The sequence below is a fragment of the Oncorhynchus tshawytscha genome, linkage group LG04 (genome assembly GCF_018296145.1).
Source record: "Oncorhynchus tshawytscha isolate Ot180627B linkage group LG04, Otsh_v2.0, whole genome shotgun sequence".
Lineage (NCBI taxonomy): Eukaryota > Metazoa > Chordata > Actinopteri > Salmoniformes > Salmonidae > Oncorhynchus > Oncorhynchus tshawytscha.
The window spans coordinates 74,226,547-74,244,768 of record NC_056432.1 but is presented as its reverse complement, the minus strand read 5'-3'; the positions used below and the strand labels follow the sequence as shown (position 1 = coordinate 74,244,768).

Below are 18,222 nucleotides of genomic sequence, written 5' to 3'. Positions count from 1 at the left end.
GTGGATAATAGTGTTATATATCACGGTGGATAATAGTGTTATATATCATGGTGGATAATAGTGTTATATATCACAGTGGATAATGGAAAGCTACAGTATCTGGATAATAGTGTTATATATCACGGTGGATAATAGTGTTATATATCACGGTGGATAATAGTGTTATATATCACGGTGGATAATAGTGTTATATATCACGGTGGATAATAGTGTTATATATCACGGTGGATAATAGTGTTATATATCACGGTGGATAATAGTGTTATATATCACAGTGGATAATAGTGTTATATATCACGGTGGATAATAGTGTTATATATCACGGTGGATAATAGTGTTATATATCACGGTGGATAATAGTGTTATATATCACGGTGGATAATGGAAATACAGTATCTGGATAATAGTGTTATATATCACGGTGGATAATAGTGTTATATATCACGGTGGATAATAGTGTTATATATCACGGATGGATATATCACGGAAAGCTACAGTATCTGGATAATAGTGTTATATATCACGGTGGATAATAGTGTTATATATCACGGTGGATAATGGAAAGCTACAGTATCTGGATAATAGTGTTATATATCACGGTGGATAATAGTGTTAAATATCACGGTGGATAATAGTGTTATATATATCACGGTGGATAATAGGTTATATATCACGGTGGATAATGGAAAGCTACAGTATCTGGATAATAGTGTTATATATCACGGTGGATAATAGTGTTATATATCACGGTGGATAATAGTGTTATATATCACGGTGGATAATAGTGTTATATATCACGGTGGATAATGGAAAGCTACATATATCACGGTGGATAATAGTGTTATATATCACGGTGGATAATGGAAAGCTACAGTATCTGCATAATAGTGTTATATATCACGGTGGATAATAGTGTTATATATCACGGTGGATAATGGAAAGCTACAGTATCTGGATAATAGTGTCATATATCACGGTGGATAATAGTGTTAGATATCACGGTGGATAATAGTGTTACATATCACGGTGGATAATAGTGTTATATATCACAGTGGATAATAGTGTTATATATCACGGTGGATAATGGAAAGCTACAGTATCTGGATAATAGTTTTATATATCACGGTGGATAATAGTGTTATATATCACGGTGGATAATGGAAAGCTACAGTATCGGGATAATAGTGTTATATATCACGGTGGATAATAGTGTTATATATCACGGTGGATAATAGTGTTATATAATCACGGTGGATAATGGAAAGCTACAGTATCTGGATAATAGTGTTATATATCACGGTGGATAATAGTGTTATATATCACGGTGGATAATGGAAAGCCTCAGTATCAGGATAATAGTGTTATATATCACGGTGGATAATGGAAAGCTACAGTATCAGGATAATAGTGTTATATATCACGGTGGACAATAGTGGTATATATCACCGTGGATAATGGAAAGCTACAGTATCAGGATAAGTGTTATATATCACGGTGGATAATGGTGTTATATCACGGTGGATAATAGTGTTATATATCACGGTGGATAATAGTGTTATATATCACGATGGATAATAGTGTTATATATCACGATGGATAATAGTGTTATATAATCACGGTGGATAATAGTGTTATATATCACGGTGGATAATGGTGTTATATATCACGGTGGATAATAGTGTTATATATCACGGTGGATAATGGAAATCACGCTACAGTATCAGGATAATAGTGTTTATATATCACAGTGGATAATAGTGTTATATATCACGGTGGATAATGGAAAGCTACAGTATCAGGATAATCACGGTGGATAATAGTGTTATATATCACGGTGGATAATAGTGTTATATATCACGGTGGATAATAGTGTTATATATCACGGTGGATAATAGTGTTATATATCACGGTGGATAATGGAAAGCTACAGTATCAGGACAATAGTGTTATATATCACGGTGGATAATGGTGTTATATACCACGGTGGATAATAGTGTTATATATCACAGTGGATAATAGTGTTATATATCATGGTAGATAATAGTGTTATATATCACAGTGGATAATAGTGTTCTATATCACGGTGGATAATGGAAAGCTACAGTATCAGGATAATAGTGTTATATATCACGGTGGATAATAGTGTTATATATCACGGTGGATAATGGAAAGCTACAGTATCAGGATAATAGTGTTATATATCACGGTGGATAATAGTGTTATATATCACGGTGGATAATAGTGTTATATATCACGGTGGATAATAGTGTTATATAATCACGGTGGATAATAGGCTTATATATCACGGTGGATAATAGTGTTATATAATCACGGTGGATAATAGGCTTATATATCACGGTGGATAATGGAAAGCTACAGTATCTGGATAATAGTGTTATATATCACGGTGGATAATAGTGTTATATATCACGGTGGATAATAGTGTTATATAATCACGGTGGATAATAGGCTTATATATCACGGTGGATAATGGAAAGCTACAGTATCTGGATAATAGTGTTATATATCACGGTGGATAATAGTGTTATATATCACGGTGGATAATAGTGTTATATATCACGGTGGATAATAGTGTTATATATCACGGTGGAGATAATAGTGTTATATATCACGGTGGATAATAGTGTTATATATCACGGTGGATAATAGTGTTATATATCACGGTGGATAATAGTGTTATATATCACGGTGGATAATAGTGTTATATATCACGGTGTGTTATATATCACGTAATTATATATCACGGTGGATAATAGTGTTATATATCACGGTGTTATATAATCACGGTGGATAATAGGCTTATATATCACGGTGGATAATAGTGTTATATATCACGGTGGATAATGGTGTTATATATCACGGTGGATAATAGTGTTATATATCACAGTGGATAATAGTGTTATATATCACGGTGGATAATAGTCTTATATATCACGGTGGATAATAGTGTTATATATCACGGTGGATAATAGTGTTATATATCACGGTGGATAATAGTGTTATATATCACGGTGGATAATGGAAAGCTACAGTATCTGGATAATAGTGTTATATATCACGGTGGATAATAGTGTTATATATCACGGTGGATAATAGTGTTATATATCACGGTGGATAATAGTGTTATATATCACGGTGGATAATAGTGTTATATATCACGGTGGATAATAGTGTTATATATCACGGTGGATAATAGTGTTATATATCACGGTGGATAATAGTGTTATATATCACGGTGGATAATAGTGTTATATATCACGGTGGATAATAGTGTTATATATCACGGTATATATCACGATAATAGTGTTATATATCACGGTGGATAATAGTTTATATATCACGGTGGATAATAGTGTTATATATCACGGTGGATAATAGTGTTATATATCACGGTGGATAATGGAAAGCTACAGTATCAGGATAAGTGTTATATATCACGGTGGATAATAGTGTTATATATCACGGTGGATAATAGTGTTATATATCACGGTGGATAATAGTGTTATATATCACGGTGGATAATAGTATCACGTTATATATCACGGTGGATAATAGTGTTATATATCACAATGGATAATAGTGTTATATATCACGGTGGATAATGGAAAGCTACATATCAGGATAATAGTGTTATATATCACGGTGGATAATAGTGTTATATATCACGGTGGATAATATCACGGTGGATATAGTATCACGGTGGATAATAGTGTTATATATCACGGTGGATAATAGTGTTATATATCACGGTGGATAATAGTGTTATATATCACGGTGGATAATAGTGTTATATATCACGGTGGATAATGGAAAGCTACAGTATCAGGATAATAGTGTTATATATCACGGTGGATAATAGTGTTATATATCACGGTGGATAATAGTGTTATATATCACGGTGGATAATGGAATATCACGCTACAGTATCTGGATAATAGTGTTATATATCACGGTGGATAATAGTGTTATATATCACGGTGGATAATAGTGTTATATATCACGGTAATAGGATAATGATAATATCAGTAATAGTATATATCACGGTGGATAATAGTGTTATATATCACGGTGGATAATAGATATATCACGGTGGATAATAGTGTTATATATCACGGTGGATAATAGTGTTATATATCACGGTGGATAATAGTGTTATATATCACGGTGGATAATAGTGTTATATATCACGGTGGATAATAGTGTTATATATCACGGTGGATAATGGTGTATATATCACGGTGGATAATATCATATATCACGGTGGATAATAGTGTTAAATATCACGGTGAATAATGGTGTTATATATCACGGTAGATAATAGTGTTATATATCACAGTGGATAATAGTGTTATATATCACGGTGGATAATGGTGTTATATACCACGGTGGATAATAGTGTTATATATCACGGTGGATAATAGTGTTATATTTCACGTTGGATAATGGAAAGCTACAGTATCAGGATAATAGTGTTATATATCACGGTGGATAATAGTGTTATATATCACGGTGGATAATAGTGTTATATATCACGGTGGATAATGGAGCTACAGTATCAGGATAATAGTGTTATATATCACGGTGGATAATAGTGTTATATATCACGGTGGATAATGGTGTTATATATCACGGATAATAGTGTTATATATCACGGTGGATAATAGTGTTATATATCACGGTGGATAATAGTGTTATATATCACGGTGGATAATAGTGTTATATATCACGGTGGATAATAGTGTTATATATCACGGTGGATAATAGTGTTATATATCACGGTGGATAATAGTGTTATATATCACGGTGGATAATAGTGTTATATATCACGGTGGATAATAGTTATATATCACGGATAATAGTGTTATATATCACGGTGGATAATAGTGTTATATATCACGGTGGATAATAGGATAATAGTTTTATATATCAGGTGGATAATAGTGTTATATATCACGGTGGATAATAGTGTTATATATCACGGTGGATAATAGTGTTATATATCACGGTGGATAATAGTGTTATATATCACGGTAGATAATAGTGTTATATATCACGGTGGATAATAGTGTTATATATCACGGTGGATAATAGTGTTATATATCACGGTGGATAATAGTGTTATATATCACGGTGGATAATAGTGTTATATATCACGATAATAGTGTTATATATCACAGTGGATAATAGTGTTATATATCACGGTGGATAATGGTGTTATATATCACGGTGGATAATAGTGTTATATATCACGGTGGATAATGGAAAGCTATATATCAGGTGGATAAGTGTTATATATCACGGTGGGTGGATAATAGTGTTATATATCACGGTGGATAATGGAAAGCTACAGTATCAGGATAATAATAGTGTTATATATCACGGTGGATAATAGTGTTATATATCACGGTGGATAATGGAAAGCTACAGTATCAGGATAATAGTGTTATATATCACGGTGGATAATAGTGTTATATATCACGGTGGATAATAGTGTTATATAATCACGGTGGATAATAGTGTTATATATCACGGTAGATAATAGGCTTATATATCACGGTGGATAATGGAAAGCTACAGTATCTGGATAATAGTTCTATATATCACGGTGGATAATAGTGTTATATATCACGGTAGATAATAGTGTTATATATCACGGTGGATAATAGTGTTATATATCACGGTGGATAATAGTGTCATATATCACGGTGGATAATAGTGTTATATATCACGGTGGATAATAGTGTTATATATCACGGTGGATAATGGAAAGCTACAGTATCTGGATAATAGTGTTATATATCACGGTGGATAATAGTGTTATATATCACGGTGGATAATAGTGTTATATATCATGGTGGATAATGGAAAGCTACAGTATCAGGATAATAGTGTTATATATCACGGTGGATAATAGTGTTATATATCACGGTGGATAATAGTGTTATATATCACGGTGGATAATAGTGTTATATATCACGGTGGATAATAGTGTTATATAATCACGGTGGATAATGGAAAGCTACAGTATCAGGATAAGTGTTATATATCATGGTGGATAATAGTGTTATATAATCACGGTGGATAATGGAAAGCTACAGTATCAGGATAAGTGTTATATATCACGGTGGATAATGGTGTTATATATCACGGTGGATAATAGTGTTATATATCACGGTGGATAATAGTGTTATATATCACGGTGGATAATGGAAAGCTACAGTATCAGGATAAGTGTTATATATCACGGTGGATAATGGAAAGCTACAGTATCAGGATAAGTGTTATATATCACGGTGGATAATAGTGTTATATATCACGATGGATAATAGTGTTATATATCACGATGGATAATAGTGTTATATAATCACGGTGGATAATAGTGTTATATATCACGGTGGATAATGGAAAGCTACAGTATCAGGATAATAGTGTTATATATCACGGTGGATAATAGTGTTATATATCACGGTGGATAATAGTGTTATATATCACGGTGGATAATGGAAAGCTACAGTATCAGGATAAGTGTTATATATCACGGTGGATAATGGTGTTATATATCACGGTGGATAATGGAAAGCTACAGTATCAGGATAATAGTGTTATATATCACGGTGGATAATGGAAAGCTACAGTATCAGGATAATAGTGTTATATATCACGGTGGATAATGGAAAGCTACAGTATCAGGATAAGTGTTATATATCACGGTGGAGAACGGTGTTATATATCACGATGGATAATAGTGTTATATATCACGATGGATAATAGTGTTATATATCACGATGGATAATAGTGTTATATAATCACGGTGGATAATAGTGTTATATATCACGGTGGATAATGGAAAGCTACAGTATCAGGATAATAGTGTTATATATCACGGTGGATAATAGTGTTATATATCACGGTGGATAATAGTGTTATATATCACGGTGGATAATAGTATTATATATCACGATGGATAATAGTGTTATATATCACGATGGATAATAGTGTTATTTAATCACGGTGGATAATAGTGTTATATATCACGGTGGATAATGGAAAGCTACATATCAGGATAATAGTGTTATATATCACGGTGGATAATAGTGTTATATATCATCATAATGGATATATCACGGTATCAGGATAATAGTGTTATATATCACGGTGGATAATATATATCACGGTGGATAATAGTGTTATATATCACGGTGGATAATGGAAAGCTATAGTATCAGGATAATAGTGTTATATATCACAGTGGATAATGGAAAGCTACAGTATCAGGATAATAGTGTTATATATCACGGTGGATAATAGTGTTAAATATCACGGTGGATAATAGTGTTAAATATCACGGTGGATAATAGTGTTCTATATCACGGTGGATAATGGAAAGCTACAGTATCAGGATAATAGTGTTATATATCACGGTGGATAATGGTGTTATATATCACGGTGGATAATAGTGTTATATATCACGGTGGATAATGGAAAGCTACAGTATCAGGATAATAGTGTTATATATCATGGTGGATAATAGTGTTATATATCACGGTGGATAATAGTGTTATATATCACGGTGGATAATGGTGTTAAATCACAGTATCAGGATAATAGTGTTATATATCACGGTGGATAATGGAAAGCTACAGTATCAGGATAATAGTGTTATATATCACGTGGATAATAGTGTTATATATCACGGTGATAATAGTGTTATATATCACGGTGGATAATAGTGTTATATATCACAGTGGATAATAGTGTTATATATCACGGTGATAATAGTGTTATATATCACGGTGGATAATAGTGTTATATATCACGGTGGATAATGGAAAGTATATAGTATCACGGATAATAGTGTTATATATCACGGTGATAATAGTGTTATATATCACGGTGGATAATGGAAAGCTACAGTATCAGGATAATAGTGTTATATATCACAGTGGATAATAGTGTTATATATCACGGTGGATAATGGAAAGCTACAGTATCTGGATAATAGTGTTATATATCACGGTGGATAATAGTGTTATATATCACGGTGGTATAGGATAATAGTGTTATATATCACGGTGGATAATAGTGTTATATATCACGGTGATAATAGTAGATAATCACGGTGGATAATGGTTAATAGCTACAGTATCAGGATAATAGTTTTATATATCACGGTGGATAATAGTGTTATATATCACGGTGATAATAGTGTTATATATCACGGTGGATAATGGAAAGCTACAGTATCTGGATAATAGTGTTATATATCACGGTGGATAATGGTGTTATATATCACGGTGGATAATAGTGTTATATATCACGGTGGATAATAGTGTTATATATCACGGTGGATAATAGTGTTATATATCACGGTGGATAATAGTGTTATATATCACGGTGGATAATGTGATATATCTACAGTATCAGGATAATAGTGTTATATATCACGGTGGATAATAGTGTTATATATCACGGTGGATAATGAAGCTACAGTATCAGGATAAGTGTTATATATCACGGTGGATAATAGTGTTATATATCACGGTGGATAATAGTGTTATATATCACGGTGGATAATAGTGTTATATATCACGGTGGATAATAGTGTTATATATCACGGTGGATAATAAAGTACAGTATCATAATAGTCACGGTGGATAATGGAAAGCTACAGTATCAGGATAAGTGTTATATATCACGGTGGATAATAGTGTTATATATCATGGTGGATAATAGTGTTATATAATCACGGTGGATAATAGGCTTATATATCACGGTGGATAATGGAAAGCTACAGTATCTGGATAATAGTGTTATATATCACGGTGGATAATAGTGTTATATATCACGGTGGATAATAGTGTTATATATCACGGTGGATAATAGTGTTATATATCACGGTGGATAATGGAAAGCTACAGTATCTGGATAATAGTGTTATATATCACGGTGGATAATAGTGTTATATATCACGGTGGATAATAGTGTTATATATCACGGTAGATAATAGTGTTATATAATCACGGTGGATAATAGGCTTATATATCACGGTAGATAATAGTGTTATAATATCACGGTGGATAATAGTGTTATATATCACGGTAGATAACGGTGATAATATATATCACGGTGGATAATAGTGTTATATATCACGGTAGATAATAGTGTTATATAATCACGGTGGATAATAGTGTTATATATCACGGTGGATAATAGTGTTAAATATCACGGTGGATAATAGTGTTATATATCACGGTGGATAATAGTGTTAAATATCACGGTGAATAATGGTGTTATATATCACGGTAGATAATAGTGTTATATATCACAGTGGATAATAGTGTTATATGTCACGGTGGATAATAGTGTTATATGTCACGGTGGATAATAGTGTTAAATATCACGGTGGATAATAGTGTTAAATATCACGGTGGATAATAGTGTTCTATATCACGGTGGATAATGGAAAGCTACAGTATCAGGATAAGTGTTATATATCACGGTGGATAATAGTGTTATATATCTCCGTGGATAATAGTGTTATATATCACGGTGGATAATAGTGTTATATAATCACGGTGGATAATGGAAAGCTACAGTATCAGGATAATAGTGTTATATATCACGGTGGATAATAGTGTTATATATCACGGTGGATAATAGTGTTATATATCACGGATAATAATAGTGGATAATAGTGTTATATATCACGGTGGATAATAGTGTTATATATCACGGTGGATAATAGTGTTATATATCACGGTGGATAATAGTGTATATATATCACGGTGGATAATAGTGTTATATATCACGGTGGATAATAGTGTTATATATCACGGTAGATAATAGTGTTATATATCACGGTGGATAATAGTGTTATATATCACGGTGATAATAGTGTTATATATCACGGTGGATAATAGTGTTATATATCACGGTGGATAATGGAAAGCTACAGTATCAGGATAAGTGTTATATATCACAGTGGATAATAGTGTTATATATCACGGTGGATAATGGAAAGCTACAGTATCTGGATAATAGTGTTATATATCACGGTGGATAATAGTGTTATATATCACGGTAGATAATAGTGTTATATAATCACGGTGGATAATGGAAAGCTACAGTATCTGGATAATAGTTTTATATATCACGGTGGATAATAGTGTTATATATCACGGTTGATAATAGTGTTATATAATCACGGTGGATAATGGAAAGCTACAGTATCTGGATAATAGTGTTATATATCACGGTGGATAATGGAAAGCTACAGTATCAGGATAATAGTGTTATATATCACGGTGGATAATGGAAAGCTACAGTATCAGGATAATAGTGTTATATATCACGGTGGATAATGGAAAGCTACAGTATCAGGATAAGTGTTATATATCACGGTGGATAATGGTGTTATATATCACGGTGGATAATAGTGTTATATATTACGGTGGATAATAGTGTTATATATCACGGTGGATAATAGTGTTATATATCACGGTGATAATAGTGTTATATATCACGGTGGATAATAGCGTTATATATCACGGTGATAATAGTGTTATATAATCACGGTGGATAATAGTGTTATATATCACGGTGGATAATGGAAAGCTACAGTATCAGGATAAGTGTTATATATCACAGTGGATAATAGTGTTATATATCACGGTGGATAATGGAAAGCTACAGTATCTGGATAATAGTGTTATATATCACGGTGGATAATAGTGTTATATATCACGGTGGATAATAGTGTTATATAATCACGGTGGATAATAGTGTTATATATCACGGTAGATAATAGGCTTATATATCACGGTGGATAATGGAAAGCTACAGTATCTGGATAATAGTTTTATATATCACGGTGGATAATAGTGTTATATATCACGGTAGATAATAGTGTTATATAATCACGGTGGATAATGGAAAGCTACAGTATCTGGATAATAGTGTTATATATCACGGTGGATAATGGAAAGCTACAGTATCAGGATAAGTGTTATATATCACGGTGGATAATGGTGTTATATATCACGGTGGATAATAGTGTTATATATTACGGTGGATAATAGTGTTATATATCACGGTGGATAATGGAAAGCTACAGTATCAGGATAATAGTGTTATATATCACGGTGGACAATAGTGTTATATATCACGGTGGATAATGGAAAGCTACAGTATCAGGATAAGTGTTATATATCACGGTGGATAATAGTGTTATATATCACGGTGGATAATAGTGTTATATATCACGGTGGATAATAGTGTTATATATCACGGTAGATAATAGTGTTATATATCACGGTGGATAATGGAAAGCTACAGTATCAGGATAATAGTGTTATATATCACGGTGGATAATGGAAAGCTACAGTATCAGGATAAGTGTTATATATCACGGTGGATAATGGTGTTATATATCACGGTGGATAATAGTGTTATATAATCACGGTGGATAATAGGCTTATATATCACGGTGGATAATGGAAAGCTACAGTATCTGGATAATAGTGTTATATATCACGGTGGATAATAGTGTTATATATCACGGTGGATAATAGTGTTATATATCACGGTGGATAATAGTGTTATATATCACGGTGGATAATGGAAAGCTACAGTATCTGGATAATAGTGTTATATATCACGGTGGATAATAGTGTTATATATCACGGTGGATAATAGTGTTATATATCACGGTAGATAATAGTGTTATATATCACGGTGGATAATAGTGTTATATATCACGGTAGATAATAGTGTTATATAATCACGGTGGATAATAGGCTTATATATCACGGTAGATAATAGTGTTATATATCACGGTGGATAATAGTGTTATATATCACGGTAGATAATAGTGTTATATAATCACGGTGGATAATAGTGTTATATATCACGGTGGATAATAGTGTTAAATATCACGGTGGATAATGGTGTTATATATCACGGTGGATAATAGTGTTAAATATCACGGTGAATAATGGTGTTATATATCACGGTAGATAATAGTGTTATATATCACAGTGGATAATAGTGTTATATGTCACGGTGGATAATAGTGTTAAATATCACGGTGGATAATAGTGTTAAATATCACGGTGGATAATAGTGTTCTATATCACGGTGGATAATGGAAAGCTACAGTATCAGGATAATAGTGTTATATATCACGGTGGATAATAGTGTTATATATCACGGTGGATAATAGTGTTATATATCACGGTGGATAATAGTGTTATATAATCACGGTGGATAATGGAAAGCTACAGTATCAGGATAATAGTTTTATATATCACGGTGGATAATAGTGTTATATATCACGGTAGATAATGGAAAGCTACAGTATCTGGATAATAGTGTTATATATCACGGTGGATAATGGAAAGCTACAGTATCAGGATAATAGTGTTATATATCACGGTGGATAATGGAAAGCTACAGTATCAGGATAAGTGTTATATATCACGGTGGATAATGGTGTTATATATCACGGTGGATAATAGTGTTATATATTACGGTGGATAATAGTGTTATATATCACGGTGGATAATAGTGTTATATATCACGGTGGATAATAGTGTTATATATCACGGTGGATAATAGTGTTATATATCACGGTGGATAATAGTGTTATATATCACGGTGGATAATAGTGTTATATATCACGGTGGATAATAGTGTTATATATCACGGTGGATAATAGTGTTATATATCACGGTGGATAATAGTGTTATATATCACGGTAGATAATAGTGTTATATATCACGGTGGATAATAGCGTTATATATCACGGTAGATAATAGTGTTATATAATCACGGTGGATAATAGGCTTATATATCACGGTGGATAATGGAAAGCTACAGTATCAGGATAAGTGTTATATATCACAGTGGATAATAGTGTTATATATCACGGTGGATAATGGAAAGCTACAGTATCTGGATAATAGTGTTATATATCACGGTGGATAATAGTGTTATATATCACGGTGGATAATAGTGTTATATAATCACGGTGGATAATAGTGTTATATATCACGGTAGATAATAGGCTTATATATCACGGTGGATAATGGAAAGCTACAGTATCTGGATAATAGTTTTATATATCACGGTGGATAATAGTGTTATATATCACGGTAGATAATAGTGTTATATAATCACGGTGGATAATGGAAAGCTACAGTATCTGGATAATAGTGTTATATATCACGGTGGATAATGGAAAGCTACAGTATCAGGATAATAGTGTTATATATCACGGTGGATAATGGAAAGCTACAGTATCAGGATAATAGTGTTATATATCACGGTGGATAATGGAAAGCTATATATCAGGATAATAGTGTTATATATCACGGTGGATATCAGGATAATAGTGTTATATATCACGTGTTATATATATATCACGGTGGATAATAGTGTTATATATCACGATGGATAATAGTGTTATATAATCACGGTGGATAATAGTGTTATATATCACGGTGGATAATGGTGTTATATATCACGGTGGATAATAGTGTTATATATCACGGTGGATAATAGTGTTATATATCACGGTAGATAATAGTGTTAAATATCATGGTGGATAATAGTGTTATATATCACGGTGGATAATAGTGTTAAATAACACGGTGGATAATGGTGTTATATATCACGGTGGATAATGGAAAGCTACAGTATCAGGATAATAGTGTTATATATCACGGTGGATAATAGTGTTATATATCACAGTGGATAATAGTGTTATATATCACGGTGGATAATGGTGTTATATATCACGGTGGATAATAGTGTTATATATCACGGTGGGTAATGGAAAGCTACAGTATCAGGATAATAGTGTTATATATCACGGTGGATAATAGTGTTATATATCACGGTGGGTAATGGAAAGCTACAGTATCAGGATGATAGTGTTATATATCACGGTGGATAATAGTGTTATATATCACGGTGGATAATGGAAAGCTACAGTATCAGGATAATAGTGTTATATACAACGGTGGATAATAGTGTTATATATCACGGTGGATAATAGTGTTATATATCATGGTGGATAATGGAAAGCTACAGTATCAGGATAATAGTGTTATATATCACGGTGGATAATAGTATTATATATCACGGTGGATAATAGTGTTATATATCACGGTGGATAATAGTGTTATATATCACGGTGGATAATGGAAAGCTACAGTATCAGGATAAGTGTTATATAATCACGGTGGATAATGGAAAGCTACAGTATCAGGATAAGTGTTATATATCACGGTGGATAATAGTGTTATATAATCACGGTGGATAATGGAAAGCTACAGTATCAGGATAAGTGTTATATATCACGGTGGATAATGGTGTTATATATCACGGTGGATAATAGTGTTATATATCACGGTGGATAATAGTGTTATATATCACGGTGGATAATGGAAAGCTACAGTATCAGGATAAGTGTTATATATCACGGTGGATAATGGAAAGCTACAGTATCAGGATAAGTGTTATATATCACGGTGGAGAACGGTGTTATATATCACGGTGGATAATAGTGTTATATATCACGATGGATAATAGTGTTATATATCACGATGGATAATAGTGTTATATAATCACGGTGGATAATAGTGTTATATATCACGGTGGATAATGGAAAGCTACAGTATCAGGATAATAGTGTTATATATCACGGTGGATAATAGTGTTATATATCACGGTGGATAATAGTGTTATATATCACGGTGGATAATAGTGTTATATATCACGGTGGATAATGGTGTTATATATCACGGTGGATAATGGAAAGCTACAGTATCAGGATAATAGTGTTATATATCACGGTGGATAATGGAAAGCTACAGTATCAGGATAAGTGTTATATATCACGGTGGAGAACGGTGTTATATATCACGGTGGATAATAGTGTTATATATCACGATGGATAATAGTGTTATATAATCACGGTGGATAATAGTGTTATATATCACGGTGGATAATGGAAAGCTACAGTATCAGGATAATAGTGTTATATATCACGGTGGATAATAGTGTTATATATCACGGTGGATAATAGTGTTATATATCACGATGGATAATGGAAAGCTACAGTATCAGGATAATAGTGTTTTATATCACGGTGGATAATAGTGTTATATATCACGGTGGATAATGGTGTTATATATCACAGTGGATAATGGAAAGCTACAGTATCAGGATAATAGTGTTATATATCACAGTGGATAATGGAAAGCTACAGTATCAGGACAATAGTGTTATATATCACAGTGGATAATAGTGTTATATATCACGGTGGATAATGGTGTTATATATCACGGTGGATAATGGTGTTATATATCACGGTGGATAATGGAAAGCTACAGTATCAGGATAATAGTGTTATATATCACGGTGGATAATAGTGTTATATATCACGGTGGATAATAGTGTTATATTTCACGTTGGATAATGGAAAGCTACAGTATCAGGATAATAGTGTTATATATCACGGTGGATAATAGTGTTATATATCACGGTGGATAATAGTGTTATATATCACGGTGGATAATGGAAAGCTACAGTATCAGGATAATAGTGTTATATATCACAGTGGATAATGGAAAGCTACAGTATCAGGACAATAGTGTTATATATCACAGTGGATAATAGTGTTATATATCACGGTGGATAATGGTGTTATATACCACGGTGGATAATAGTGTTATATATCACGGTGGATAATGGAAAGCTACAGTATCAGGATAATAGTGTTATATATCACGGTGGATAATAGTGTTATATATCACGGTGGATCATGGAAAGCTACATTATCAGGATAAGTGTTATATATCACGGTGGATAATAGTGTTATATATCACGGTGGATAATAGTGTTAAATATCACGGTGGATAATGGTGTTATATATCACGGTGGATAATAGTGTTATATATCACGGTGGATAATGGAAAGCTACAGTATCAGGATAATAGTGTTATATATCACGGTGGATAATAGTGTTATATATCACGGTGGATAATGGAAAGCTACAGTATCAGGATAAGTGTTATATATCACGGTGGATAATAGTGTTATATATCACGGTGGATAATAGTGTTATATATCACGGTGGATAATAGTGTTATATATCACGGTGGATAATAGTGTTATGTATCACGGTGGATAATGGTGTTATATATCACGGTGGATAATAGTGTTATATATCACGGTGGATAATAGCGTTATATATCACGGTGGATAATGGAAAGCTACAGTATCAGGATAAGTGTTATATATCACTGTGGATAATGGTGTTATATATCACGGTGTATAATGGAAAGCTACAGTATCAGGATAATAGTGTTATACATCACGGTGGATAATGGAAAGCTACAGTATCAGGATAATAGTGTTATATATCACGGTGGATAATGGAAAGCTACAGTATCAGGATAATAGTGTTATATATCACGGTGGATAATGGAAAGCTACAGTATCAGGATAATAGTGTTATATAATCACGGTGGATAATGGAAAGCTACAGTATCAGGATAATAGTGTTATATATCACGGTGGATAATAGTGTTATATAATCACGGTGGATAATAGTGTTATATATCACGGTGGATAATAGTGTTATATAATCACGGTGGATAATGGAAAGCTACAGTATCAGGATAATAGTGTTATATAATCACAGTGGATAATAGTGTTATATAATCACGGTGGATAATGGAAAGCTACAGTATCAGGATAATAGTGTTATATAATCACAGTGGATAATAGTGTTATATAATCACGGTGGATAATGGAAAGCTACAGTATCAGGATAATAGTGTTATATAATCACAGTGGATAATGGCACATTTAAGAAGGACAAAGAAAATCAGTGTGTTTCAAAATGTTGTATAGTTTCTGAATGAACACTGAAGTGCTCAATTACATTATATCAAAGGATATCTAATTAAGAATGCAAATACATTTGTTAAGACATACACGCCACACATTTCTTCCGCTAACCCTGAGTAGAGGAAAAGCATTGTCGCCAAAGGAGAGTGGTGTGATCGTTCAGCTGGAAATTAAATGCTACATCAGCTCTTATTGAAACCCATAATGACTTTACTTCACATGATCCAGGTCCTCAAATAACATTAGACCCAACCCCCACTTTACTATCCCCATGACTTAATGAATACTTCTGAAACACTTAGGCCTGCTTGATTGAAGCCTTGGTTGTTATTAATTAACAATTAAACATATAATTTACTTGTAAACACTTGACAAGCAACAAAATGGGTAGTTTGTACTAAATGAATTATTTGATCGAAAGTTAATTAGGGGGTTTAATCCTCATTACCAGACATTTGTAATGACAAACCTCGTTAACCAATTACATTTTTGTTGTGACAGGTCTCTCCAATGTTAATAGATATGAATCATTTATTTCATTTCAGAGCGATATGCAAATAAGTTGACAGTTGCTAATGCAAAAGTGTTGTAGGGTGATGTTGTAGAGTCTGGAGCCAATGGGAAGGCTCAGTCATATCTGATAAAGAGCCCACATGTAAAACAAACGCATTCATATTAATGTAGAGGATTCTATCTCGAATACATTGTAGTACTTTTTGGTTTGGTATGTATTCTACCGCGTCATTTCATGTATTGCTTTGTAAAGGGCATCCATATATACATCATATCCCTTGGTAAATGCAACTAATGAATATTAGACTGAATATGAAAATCTCTTCTACCAATGTACAAAATATTATAATTGAAAATGGCATGGCTCATGTACAACTGAAAGCAATAAAATGGGACCACAGTATTGTTAATGTTACAAAGGCTTATTTATTATTTGAATGGCACCACCTGCAATTTGGCAATGAGTTCCCCACATATTAAGTTTACAAAACATCTGTAAAGATTAAAGTGCACAGGATTGGCTAGCCATGTTCAGGCTGCAGATCTTTTAAAGAAAGGTTCATGCTACCAGCACTCCAATCTAAAACATCAATCCTCCATCACAGCTCATAATCAGATTCACATACTTTTCCTATACTGTACCTCTTGGGATCCTTTAGGGCCATTCACTACCTATCCTCATACTTTTAATTCCTCCATCATTTCTTCAATTGCCTGTTCTTGTATCTGGCTAGAAAATGCCAGGCTTGATATGGTTGATGTTCCTCTACT

General features: G+C 33.0%; 1 protein-coding gene across 1 annotated transcript in view; it reads right to left on the bottom strand.

Annotated features, from left to right (window-relative positions):
- Positions 1-17,857: 17,857 nt before the first annotated feature.
- LOC112249601 (transmembrane protein 266-like) overlaps positions 17,858-18,222 on the bottom strand; it is a 61,078-nt gene continuing 60,713 nt past the window's right edge. Inside the window, exon 9 of the mRNA XM_042320195.1 lies at positions 17,858-18,222. This exon is cut by the window's right edge and continues 1,715 nt beyond it. The gene's annotated coding sequence lies outside the window, so the exon portion shown is untranslated.